Raw genomic sequence first — 13,888 nt, forward strand, 5'->3', positions numbered from 1 at the left:
AGGCCGATTATGGAAAGAAGCAATAAAAAGGTGTTGTCATAGTGGATGATTGTAACTTCCTCAATACTGACTGGGATTCCTTTGGAGCAAGAGGCTTAGACATGACAGAATTTGTTTAGTGCATTCAAGAGGGTTTCTTGAAACAGTATGTGGATAGACCAACTAGAGGAGGGGCCATATTGGACCTTGTATTGGGTAATGAGCCTGGCTAGGTGACTGTGAGGATGTGGGCCACTGGGAGGTAGGACAAAATGGCTGAAGGAGCTGCATAAAATGGCTTCTGCATTGCTAAATTAGATTAGACAAAATGGTTCACTGTATCATCTCTAAAGCTATATAAATAACTAACCACTAGAATCACCAGCATGCAGAAGTAGACCGATAAGATGAGGAAATACTAACCACTGCAAGCTGCGAGTCTTTGTAAAGATGACCTAACCGTTATGACTTAACTTCAAATCAAAATCATTGGTTCAAGCAACTATCAATTAAGTGATATCATGTATTGATAGGTTGTTACTATGTGATCGTGCTCCATGTCTGACTATGAACAATGTATGTAAACCTTATGCAAACTCTGTAAAGTTGGATTCCTTTGATTGCCAAGGAGTATGCATACTTCTGGACGAATAAGAGTCTACCAACCCAGTGCTGTATCATAGAATAAACAATTACTTGTGTGATTGACAAAGAGTCGTTTACAGGTGTGTTTATTGACCAATCGCGGAACCGAGAGACCCCTCCCTAGGGGTTCAGATCTTCAACTGATGTTTCAGTGGGACAGCATTTTGGAAACAGTGATTACTACTCCTTAAGTTTAAAGATAGTTATGAATAAGGATAAGTCAGGATCTTGTGGCAAGGTAAATTTGGGGGTGGGGGCGGGCAAATTACATCAGTATTAGGCAGAAGCTAGGGACTGTTGATTGGGACGGGCTGTTATCAGGTAAGTCTATACTTGACATGAAAGAATTATTTAAACTGCTGATGAGAGTTCAGCACTGGCTTGTTCCGGTGTGCAGGAGGGACAAGGATGGCAAGGTAAGGGGCTTTTGGATAATGAGGGAGGTTATGAATTTAGTCAAAAGTTAAAAAAGAAGCACATGTAAGGTTTAGGAAGTTAAAACCGGACAAGGGGCATGAGGAAAATACTCAAGCTGGAAATTAGGAGAGCAAGAAAGGGTCATGAAATGACCTTGGCAAGTTTGGTTAAAGTGAATTCCAAGGCATTCTGTGCATACATTAAGAACAAGAGGATAAGCAGGGAGGAGGTAGGATCACTCAAGGATAAAACATGGAACTTGTGCTTGGAGACAGAGTATGTGGGTGAATTCCTAATGAAGACTTTGCTTCAGTATTCACTTAGGAAAAGTATATGGAGGGAAATTGAGATTCGTGCAAAGCACGCTCATATGCTAGGTTGGATGGTTGGGAAGCTATTGGAAAGAATTTTTAGGGATAGGATTTATGCACATTTGGAAAAGCGTGGCCTAATTATGCCATGTGTTACTAACTTTTTCGAAAACATGACAAAGCTGATCAATGAGGGTAGAGCAGCGGATTTTTTTTACATTGATCTTCGTACGTTTTCAACAAGGTCCTGGTTAGAGTGATGCTGGAAAAGCACAGCAGGTCAGACAACATCCGAGGAGCAGGAAAATCGACGTTTCGGGCAAAAGTCCTTCATCAGGAATGAGGAAGGGAGCCTCGGGGGTGGAGAGATAAATGGAATGGGGGATGGGGCTGGGGAGAAGGTAGCTAAGAATACAATAGGTGGATGGAGGTGGAGATGAAGGTGATAGGTCAGAGAGGAGGGTGTAGCGGATAGGTGGGAAGAAAGATTGGCAGGTAGGACAGGTCAGGAGGATGGTGTTGAGCTGGCAGGTTGGAACTGGGGTAAGGTGTGGAGAGGGGAAATGAGGAAACTGGTGAAGTCCACATTGATGCTCTGGGGTTGAAGTATTCCGAGGTGGAAGATGAGGTGTTCTTCCTTCAGGCATGGGGGTGGTGAGGGAGTGACGGCGGAGGAGGCCCAGGACTGGCATGTCCTCGGCAGAGTGGGAGGAGGCAATGAAATGTTCGGCCATGGGGCAGTGGGGTTGATTGGTGCGGATGCCCCAGATATGTTCCCTAAAGCGCTCTGTGAGAAGGTGTCCAGTCTCCCCAATGTAAAGGAGACAGCATCGGGAGCAACAGATACAATAAATGATATTGGTGGATGTGCAGGTGAAACTTTGATCCTTTGGGGCCGTGGATGGGGGTGGGGGTGGGGGTGGGGGGAGGGTTGCGGGTGGGGAGGTGTGAGCGCACGTTTTGCAATTCCTGCGGTGGCAGGGGAAGGTGCTAGGAAGAGATGGTGGGTTGTTGGGGGGGTGTGGACCTGACCAGGTAGTCATGGAGGGAACGGTCTTTGCGGAAAGCGAAAAGGGGTGGGGAGGGAAATATATCCCTGGTGGTGGGGTCCGCTTGGAGGTGGCAGAAATGTCAACAAGGTGCCTCATGGTAGACCTATCCAGAACTTTAAGGTGAAATGGATCCGTAGTGTCTTGACCACGTGAATTCAGAATTGGCTTGCCCATAGAAGGCTGAAAATAATTGAGGAAGGTCTGGCTGGAGGTCTGTCACTAGTGGTGTTCTGCAGGAATTTGTACTGGGATCTGTACTTTTTTATATATATATTATATTATATATAAAAGAATTGGACAAAAATATAGTTGGGTGAGTTAGTAAGTTTGCAGACAATATCTGGTTGGTGGAGTTGTAGACAGCGTAGATGGTTATCAAAGAATACAGCGGGACATAGGTCAGTTGCAGATATAGGCAGAGAAATGGCAGATGGAGTTTAATCTGTGTAAGCGTAGGTGCTGCACTTTGAGAGATCAAATGTTACGGAAAAGTATACAGTCAATGGCAGGACCCTGAACAGCATTGATGTACAGATAGATCTTGCAGTTCAAGTGCAGCTTGTAGTACGAGTGCTTGCCTTTATTGGTTGTGGAATTGAGTACAAGAGTCAGGATGTCATTTTGCAGCTTTATAAGACTTTGGTTAGGGCCACACTTGAGTATTGCATTCAATTCTGGTAACACAACATAGGAAGAATGTGGAGGCTTTGAAGAGCATGCACAGGAGCATGCTGCCTGGATTAGAGGGTATGAACTACAAGGAGAGGCTAGAAAAACATGAGTTGTTTTCTCTGGAGCAGTGGAGGCTGACGATAGAAGTCTATAAAATTATGAGATGCATGGTTAGAGTTGACAGAATCTTTTTCCTAGAGTTAAAATATCTGAAACTAGGATGCATGCATTTAAGGTCAGAGGGGGAAAGTTCAAAAGAGATGGGAGGGGCAACTTGTTTACATTTGTGTGAAATGCACTGCCAGAGGTGGTGGTGGAGGCAGATACGATCAGGGCGTTTAAGAAACTTTCAGATAAGCATAATGACTATGCAAGGAATGGAGGGATACAGACCAAGGGCAGGCAGAAGGGATTAGTTTAGTTGGTGTCATGTTCAATATAACATCATGGACCAAAGTGCCCGTTCCTGTGCCGTATTGTTCTGTGTTCTAAAATGCAGCACCTCACAATTATGTAAATTAAGCTCCCTCTGCCACTCAGCTCATTGAGGTAAAAACAATGATTGCAGATGCTGGAAACCAGATTCTGGATTAGTGGTGCTGGAAGAGCACAGCAGTTCAGGCAGCATCCAAGTAGCTTCGAAATCGACATTTCAGGTAAAAGCCCTTCAATTTCTCACAGCTGAGTAATGACAGTATTTAACAGCAGAAACGTCCATATGACACACAGCTATCAAATAATGCTGTGGCATTATTTGCAACCAGTCATATACCAAAGGTCACCTTTATTTCTTAAAGGTTATTTGCTAACTCTACTCCTACTTTTATTGCATTCAATTCTGGTAACACAACATAGGAAGAATGTGGAGGCTTTGAAGAGCATGCACAGGAGCATGCTGCCTGGATTAGAGGGTATGAACTACAAGGAGAGGCTAGAAAAACATGAGTTGTTTTCTCTGGAGCAGTGGAGGCTGACGGTAGGGCTTTTGCCCGAAACGTCGATTTCGAAGCTACTTGGATGCTGCCTGAACTGCTGTGCTCTTCCAGCACCACTAATCCACTCAGCTCATTGGCCCACCTGATCAAGGTGCCTTTGTACTATGAGATAATCTTCTTCACCACATCACCATGGTAAGATCAGAAAAATATATCTGATGTCATCTTCTGTATCTGCAAATTGTAGTGATTATTTCAAACTTCTGAACTCCACAAGGGAATAACTCCAAATCTATCATCAAGGCTTATGAACTAATAATGAAGCACAGTATCTTCTGTTTTTGTCATTATAGCAATCAGCAGTTTTTAGGTGATCAGGACATTGCAACTGTAAAATCACATAGAGGAACCTAAGACCACAGTTGTTTAATACTGGATTGCCTTAATTGCAATTGGTAGCATAACAGCAATAGATCAATTTCTCACAGCTGAGTAATGACAGAATTTAACAGCAGAAATGTCCATACAACACACAGCTATCAAATAATGCTGTGGCATTATTTGCAACCAGTCATATACCAAAGGTCACCTTTATTTCTTAAAGGTTATTTGCTAACTCTACTCCTACTAGCATCCGACAACATAGAGAAACTGCAGCTTCACCTGCCTTGTAGGGTCAGGAAGCAACCACAACCATTGATAACAGCTCTAAACAGACAGTCTGGGAAATACATTTCTCTCGACTGTCTAAATGCATTCAAGAAAACTGCTGCACAACTACAATTCCACCTGATCCCAACTGTAATTTCAACCTGACTCATCAGCTATCAGCAACTTGGTAAAATGACTGACTCAACAGAGCCAGCAACAAAATAAAGTGGGCAACAGAAAAATTTCTCTTCTGCACAAAGCATGCACACTCATAGCAGCTGTGAAAACCCCAAGTAACTAGATCTAGTGAAGAGATCAAAAGTTATAGATCCCATCTGTATCATTAAAAGGTCAACTTTCAACTCCCACCCTTCCTCCAAGTCATCGCTCACCACAGAACATCAACTCTTTGTATCCTAATTGTATAAAATGTGACTACAAAGATTCACTTTTTAAAATCAATAGTCTTTCTGGGATTTTCCTAGCTCATTTTGTGTTTTAGTAGTATTGAAAATGAATGACAAAATGGCTAGCAACATAATATTATGTTCAATGATTTATTTTACAGGAGCATTGTGAACAGCTTTTGTTTGATTTTATGATTTTACTCCCATTTCTTTGCTTTCCTAGTCTGACACCTGCAGCCAATAGAATGAACATTCACACTGTCAAAGATAATCTACAAAAACACTTGCAGATGACGGCCAGGGTGTCCTGAGGAATGATCCTGTCATTAATCTTATCCTTCTTTTCTACAAAGAGGTGGCATAGGATCCAAACTACATCTTCACAACTTGGCAACTGACCAAGTGGCACTCAACTTGCACACATCTCTGATCTGATACTGCACTAACACAAATTTATTATTTTCGACCTTGGTTTTAAAAACAATATCTACAAGAAATCAAAACCATCTGTTGTGTTCCAGGGTCAGCAAACAGCTACAGGAACTTGATCTGCTGTAAAAAGCCAACCATGGCAATACCAACCTCTCAAATAAAAGAAAGCAAAACACAGCTGCAGGCTGCAGTTTGTTATATAAAAAAACACACACAATAAAGCTTATGAAAATGCAAAGCATTGGCAAACCAGATTATTGCAGTAGACGGAGGACTCTTGGTTTTCTGACTTCAAGTACCTGCCTTCATTACAGTATCGTAGAAAAATGAAACTGTTCATATGGACACCATTGTAATTGCTTTCTGTCTGCCATGAAACACCAAGTTAAAATATTATATTCTTTCAACTAAATAGCATGTTATTAAAGGTGGTGAGGTTCTGCACACTGCACCTGCTCACCATCATATGACACTAAATTTCAGAAAGATTATGACAAAATTATGCAAAAATAAACCCAAACAGGATTTCCACGGCATAATTTCTCATCCATCCTGGGTCAAGTGTCTTTTATGCCTAACGTTATGAACAAGAAATCCAGGTTAAAGCAGAAATTTTATGTGTAACCATAGTTTGAATTTAAAAAGGCCATTTTAAGCACTAAACAAGTGTTGTGAATACCCACATACACATATCATTTAAAAACTCATGTACAGGTACAAAAAGCATCTAAAAAGGCTTACAGAATGTTGAGTTTTATCTCAACAAGGATAAAACACAAAGGTCAGTTATACAGACACTTGGTCAGATTACATCGACGTGGAGTTTTGTGCACTCTACTTTAGGAAGGATATGTTAACCTTGGGGGGAATATAGAACAGAAAACAATCTCTTTATTGTAGAAATACAGTGAAAAGGTTTTACAATGTCTGCCCCTTATGGTGACATCTTAGAGCAGCACCAGTGACCCGGGTTCAATTCCAGCCTTGGGCAACTGTCTGTGTGGTGTTTGCATATTCGCCCCATGTCTGCGAGGGTTTCCTCCGGGTGCTCTGGTTTCCTCCCACAATCCAAAGATGTGTAGGTCAGGTGAATTGGCCATGCTAAATTGCCCATAGTGTTAGATGCATTAGTTAGGGGTAAATATAGGGTTGTGGAATGCCCTGGGTGGGTTACTCTTCAGAGGGTTGGTGTGGACTTGTTGAGCTGAAGGGCCAAATCTCGGATACAAAAGATGAATAAAAAGTAGTTGCATTACAGTCAGGTAAAAAAATTTCATATAAGCATTATATTGCTGCAGCTCAGTGCAGGGCCTCCACACATGGCCTGATCACATGCACCCTACCAACAGCTGTCCCTGCTCCATTCCAAGCCTTCAGTACAGGCACTCAGCTGCTGCAAGATAAATTCCAGGACTGCCTCACCCATGCTGATTCCACCCGGGACTCGCTTCCTTCGCGCTGTTCCAGGACTCGCTGCCCAACCTGCTGCGGGGCTGCTTCCCCAAGCACTGCTCCAGGGTTTACTGCGGGTGTTGCTGCGGTGCTGCTTCCCCAAGCACTGCTGGATTAGTTGTGCTGGAAGAGCACAGCAGTTCAGGCAGCATCCACGGAGCAGCGAAATCAACGTTTCAGGCAAAAGCCCTTCATCAGGAATAAAGGCAGTGAGCCTGAAGCATGGAGAGATAAGCTAGAGGAGGGTGGGGGTGGGGAGAGAGTAGCATAGAGTACAATGGGTGAGTGGGGGAGGAGATGAAGGTGATAGGTCAAGGAGGAGAGGGTGGAGTGATAGGTGGAAAAGAAGATAGGCAGGTCGGACAAGTCCGGACAAGTCAAGGAGACAGTTACAGAGCTGGAAGTTTGAAACTAGGATGAGGTGGGGGAAGGGGAAATGAGGAAGCTGTTGAAGTCCACATTGATGCCCTGGGGTTGAAGTGTTCCGAGGCGGAAGATGAGGCATTCTTCCTCCAGGTGTCTGGTGGTGAGGGAGCGGCGGTGAAGGAGGCCCAGGACCTCCATGTCCTCGGCAGAGTGGGAGGGGGAGTTGAAATGTTGGGCCACGGGGCGGTTTGGTTGATTGGCGCGGGTGTCCCGGAGATGTTCCCTAAAGCGCTCTGCTAGGAGGTGCCCAGTCTCCCCAATGTAGAGGAGACCGCATCGGGAGCAACGGATACAATAAATGATATTAGTGGATGTGCAAGTAAAACTTTGATGGATGTGGAAGCACTGCTCCAGGGCTTAATGCGGTTGTTGCTGCGAGCCTCACTGCCTGCACCTGCTGCTGCTCCAGCATTTGCTTCCAGGAGTAAGGGGAGAGAAAAAGAAAAAAGAGAAAAACAGAAAAAGAAAGAAAGAGAATTGGTGGAGCAGAGGAGCTCTAGCAGAAGCATCTGACTCTGTTTCTATCTTGCCGAATTCAGGGAATTTGGGTTATTTAGTCAAAAGGTACAAACGCTTAAATAATAATAAACATGTCAATAATTTTGGAATATTTTCCTCAAGTTTAGAAGGTTGAGGGGCTGATCTAACTCAAGTGTCCAAAGAATAAAGGCTAGGATAGAGCAAGAAATAATTTTCATTTGAACATAAGACATGTTCTCTGGTTGGAAAATTCAGAACAAAGGGAGAACATTGGGGAAGCTGCTAATATTGCTCTGCCAGCTCAATAATATTATTTAGTTTTGAGTTTCACATCAAAATGTAAAATTGAAGGGAAGATTATGACAAGCAGGAGGAGCTGAAGAAAAACAACAGACAACAATATTGGATTGGCATTCAGGAGTCTTCTCATTAGATTAGATTAGATTAGATTACTTACAGTGTGGAAACAGGCCCTTCGGCCCAACAAGTCCACACCGCCCCGCCGAAGCGTAACCCACCCATACCCCTACATCTACATCTACCTCTTACCTAACACTACGGGCAATTTAGCATGGCCAATTCACCTGACCTGCACATCTTTGGACTGTGGGAGGAAACCGGAGCACCCGGAGGAAACCCACGCAGACACAGGGAGAACGTGCAAACTCCACACAGTCAGTCGCCTGAGGCGGGAAATGAACCCGGGTCTCTGGCGCTGTGAGGCAGCAGTGCTAACCACTGTGCCACCATGCCACTTCTGTGATGCTCAACTTCTTCACTTTGAGATCAGGTGTGGAATCACAGCGAGTGAGAAAAGTATTGGTTACAGGCCTCGTAACGTTAAGAAAGCAAAATTACATGCAAATTCAGAGTTAACTAGTACAGGAAGTAAGCACTTTTTTAATGATTTGGAGGTGCCAGTGCTGGACTGGGTGGACAAAGTTAAAAATCAAACAACACCAGGTTACAGTCCATATATAGATTGTAACTTGGTTTTGTGTGATTTTTGACCTTTCTTTAATCTTTATCAATACTTCAAAACTTAAAAATACATGATTTTGGTTTTAGATTATAATATAATTTTAAGAATAATGAGTGGTGGAAATTCCAGTTGAACATGAAACATGAGGTCATTATGGTGAACTCTGCAGTCCAGCTAGGGGAGCAATAATGCTTAATAACGCCTTGATAGTGATTACTGATCCTCCTATTTAACTATCTTCTCAATTATCCATTTAACTACCTGCGAGAATAAAAATTATACTGCTGAGAGAGGCGCTTTCTACACATCAGACTTTCCACTGAATGTATGCTGAATTAAGTGGAACTGCCACAACTTTATGCTATATTGTGACAGTTTGAACTGTGGCACATTGTAAATGGCTACAGTGGACACTATACTTGCTGCATTTAGAGGTTCGAATCGTGATGGAAAAGCCATTCTTGCATTCTGTCAATCTTCTGCGGTCTCACAGAGCAAACCTTCTAACTTGGGGACAGATATTTTTGAGGAGAAAGTGAGGACTGCAGATGCTGAAGATCAGAGCCGAAGAGTGTGGTGCTGGAAAAGCACAGCCGGTCAGACAGCATCTCAGGAATATAAGAAAACCTGATAAAGAGCTTATGCTCGAAACGCCAATTCTCCTATTTTTTGGATGCTGCCTGACCTGCTTTTCCAGCACCACACTTTGACACAGATATCTTTGAGCCCATACAGTTCTTCTGACAGTAGTCAGTCAGTTGGGTCTGTCTGTCAAATTACATTATCATTTGGAGGTTAGCACTGGGATGTCTCATGTTGTGGGATATAATACAAGCATTGCTGCATCAAATAAAATATCTTGCTGAGGGTAAAATCACATCATTGTCAGCAGCAATTGCTATTTATAATAAATCTGGTCTTCAATATCTTGGTAGTGTGTTTTGGAAAATTATTTGAAGACCAAATAGGCAATAGCTCTGGAAACTAACGCATCTGGACAACCAGGAGTATCAGTTTCTGGCAGTGCAGAAAATCATATAGATATGTAGGCAGGGCATTGACCACTAAGAAGACAGAGCTAACTTATTTCTGCATTAGCATGTACGTTCTTACAAGATACAAAATATTTCTAAGGCTGTCTTAATTAACAATAAAAAGATTGAAGTTACAAATAAAAGAAAACATAAACTCTACAAGCCTACTCTGCAGCACAATAAGCACTGTACCTTGTTTTATTTAAAAATAAACTCAAGAGCCTGATGATCCAATTTAAAAGAAAATTGTCCTGAAATACAGTTCCAAAATGTCCCTGAGAAGAAAACACTATGAAAAGTGTTTTTTTCCACTGTAATATTTTACATGTTCCAGATCCAATACAGTTCGGCCTACAGTCTCCCTGCTGCCGAACAGTGCCAGGGACCTGGATTTGATTCCAGACTCAGTGACAGTGTGGAGTTTGTAAATGCTCATGTCTGCATGGCTTTCCTCCCACAGTCCAAAAATGCACAGGTCAGGTGGATTGGCCATGGTAAATGCAGGGTTATGGGAATAGGGTAGGAGGTGATGGTCTGGGTGGGATGCTCTTTGGAGGGTTAGTGTGGACTCAATGGGCAAATTAGCCTGCTTCCACACTACAGGGATTCTTTGATTCTATGATTTTTCCTTTATCCAAATCACGTGGAAATAAATAAAAGCTTTTGTGACATCATTTTTATTTGGTGCAGACGTCACCTACTTTCAAAACTACAATTGTAAAACTACAAATCTGCAGTGTGAAAGTGCCAGTTTTAAAGGGACCACAGGCGACAGAGGAGAAATCAATGAAAAAAATAATGGGAAACAGAAGGGAAAAAAAGCAAACAACAGGATCACACAAGCAAAGCCAATAAAATAAATAGCTCTGTATTTTTAAAAACAAGTAAAGACTTTGGAATATTGTGTGCAATTCTGGTCTCCATCCCATCAGAAGGATGTTGTGAAACTTGAAAGGGTTCAGAAAAGAGTAACAAGGATGTTGCCAGGGTTGGAGGATTTGAGCTATAGGGAGAGGGTGAATAGGCTAGAGCTGTTTTCCCTGTAACATTGGAGGCTGAGAGGTGATCTTATAGAGGTTTATAAAATCATGAGGGGCATGGATAAGGTAAATAGACAAAGTCTTTTCCCTGGGGTGGGGGAGTCTAGAACTAGAGGGCATAGGTTTAAGGTGAGAGGGGAAAGATATAGGAGAGAGCTAAGGAGCAACTTTTTCACATAGAGGGTGGTGTGTGTATGGAATGAGCTGCCAGAGAAAGTGGTGGAGGCTGGTAGAATTACAACATCTAAAAGGTATCTGGATGGGTATATGAATAGGAAGGGTTTGAAGGTATATGGGCTGGGTGCTGGCAAATGGAAATAGATTAGGTTAGGATATCTGGTTGGCATGGACAAATTGGACTGAAGGGTCTGTTTCCATGCTGTACATCTCTATGACTCTGTGACTTGCAAAGAGAAGTGGAAGGAAAATGCATAATAATGGATTGGACATCCAGTGATACTTTTACTAAAAATTACAATAATTCCAGCAATGGATGAAGTTCTATTTTACAGATCAAACACTAAATGATCAGAGAAAGTTCTCTGAAAATTGATATAGGCAAGCAATAGCTTCATTTAATTTAACGCGTTTAGTCATTCTATGGACGATTGAAAAGATCCAAACTGATCACACCCTCTCCCCACTGCACATCAAGGGCTACTGGATTTGGACCTACCCACCATTAACTTTCACTGAGGCATCCGCTCTGACCCAAGGTTCCTAAGTTCCAGGCCTACTCCAGGCAGATGTTCTCATGACTCTTGGTTGAATGGGCTGACATGACATCATGCGCAGCATGCTGTACACATGCAAGCACCAAAGACAGATGTGCAGCAACAAGGGACAACCTCCCAGAAGTTTCAGTTACTATTCTCATATGAGACAAATTGCATTCTGAGAGGAAACTGCATGGGACAGTCAATGTGTCAAGCTATGAAATGATACCATAAAGTAGTGGATAGCTGTTCACCCTATACAAACTGCCCAGAAAGATTACATGCAGTGAAATAAATAATTTATTATTTGAGGGATTAATGCTCACTAAAGTCAGAAGAATATCCTGCTCTCTTTTGTATCATGCAATGAGATTTTTTACATTCCCCTGAATTGGCAGATGAATCTGAGTTTAATAACTCATCCAAAAGATGCCATCTCTAAAATCTCAAATCTCTATCCATATTACAAGGAAATTTCAACTTATATTCTACAGTCAAGTCCCAGGATATAATTTGATCTCAATGCTGAGAATGCTATCAACTGAGTTAAGATGACTGTTTGTCACTTATTGTCAGCATCAAACGCACAGAGATCAGGTATGGCACATACAAATGCAGTTGTAACTATTTTTATGCCTCTCTGAATAAGACTGGCAATTAATATGAAATGAGTGTCTCTCAATGCCAGCTTTGTATTTATGGAATAGCACTCCCTCGGACTTGGGCTAAGATGGCCAAAACCCAATTTGCAAAGGGGTTTTACAATCAGCAGTGTGGAAAGTTTCATCCAATCAATTTAGAATGGATTCAAACCCAAAATTAAAAAAAATTGCCAACTCACTCAACTCATTTTAGATTCATTTTCATTAATTTTTGCAAAATTCAAGTGGCTTCTCAGGATTCAGTAGTGTTGAAACTCCAACAGAATGTTGTACAATGTATTCAATATTGTTAGTGTAAGCTTGATTTATTTACACAACTACTTCTGGGTTGTTCCAGAATGTGTCCTTAAAAAATATAGTCTCATTATACCAATATTAATCCATGTTTTCTAAGTATCAACAAATTTTGCGCACACTATCATAAAGAACTGCAAAATAATAGAAATCTGAAATAATGAAAACTAGCAATATATAACATGCCCATTTGGGCATACACAGCAATATTGACTGTAGCCTGATTTTCTTCTTTTGCAGCTCTTTGTTGTGTGCTGTCCTATAAATTGCTTCCGTTCTAGCTTTCAATTCTCATAATGTTTTATATCAAAAATGGTAACCCTCTTATTCTCTTTCAGGGTTGAGGATCTATTGTCCATTAACAACATCTGGTATTTTGGAGAAAGTTGCTGATGTGTTAGAGAAAGGGAAAAAAGAAACCAACTGCATTTTCATACTTTCTTCATGACGTTAGATCTTTCCAAAAGTACTTTGCAGCCAATGAAGTAGTTTTTGAACATTTTAACTGAGTAAATGCAGCAGATAAGTTGCATGCAGCCACCCTCAAGAATATGATCAGATAATTTTTTTGTTGGGGGGGGGGGGGGGGGGGGGGAGGAGGCTACTACTTGAGGAATAAATATTGATCAAAATGCTGGGATAACTCCTTGTTTCTCTTCAAAATTATCTCATGAGACCATTCAGATTCCTATGGGACAGCAGACAGATGTCTATTTAAAATGTCATCGACAATGATGGTCAGTGACCATGGTTCTCAACTTCGAAACGAATTGCCTTCCAGGATGGAATAAGCAACTTTCCAAACATGTTCTCTGGACACAGGACATTGTATTCTCTCTAAGTATGATAATTATCAAATTAGAGAGTATTTCCACTGAGAATCATATATGTCTTGCATCCTAAACAGATGTTGCATTTAAATAGGGAAATGTTCTCTTAAGTGCAAGCAGTACCACTCACTAAATAAACAGTTGGTGTGCAGCCATGTTCCAGAACATTGCGTTATTGCATACCTACTCCCCTGTATGTAGCCAAAGTGCTTTCAACATTTGGCAGACTACTCTTCAAGCCATCTTATTAAACGAGAAGGTGACTGTTCAGTGCAAATGGTTCTCCATTGTGCTTGCAGTGAATGACTACCCACAGCATCAGGCCATACATGGAGTCGTCCAGTGAGAGTCTTGTTGATTAAAGGAACATCATGGAGGAGAGGGCTGGCATCCTGAAACTATGGTCCAGTGGCCATTGTTGCACCCTCACCTACTTTAAAGAAAAGTGCCACCTGATTTTCTATAGTCTAC

The 13,888-nt window shown here is 41.8% G+C and overlaps 1 protein-coding gene across 20 annotated transcripts in view; it reads right to left on the reverse strand.

Annotated features, from left to right (window-relative positions):
* Window positions 1-13,888, reverse strand: part of LOC140487080 (guanine nucleotide-binding protein G(I)/G(S)/G(O) subunit gamma-7) — a 323,926-nt gene that overhangs the window by 133,767 nt on the left and 176,271 nt on the right. The gene's annotated exons all lie outside the window — the stretch shown is intronic.

This window comes from Chiloscyllium punctatum, chromosome 2 (genome assembly GCF_047496795.1).
Source record: "Chiloscyllium punctatum isolate Juve2018m chromosome 2, sChiPun1.3, whole genome shotgun sequence".
Lineage (NCBI taxonomy): Eukaryota > Metazoa > Chordata > Chondrichthyes > Orectolobiformes > Hemiscylliidae > Chiloscyllium > Chiloscyllium punctatum.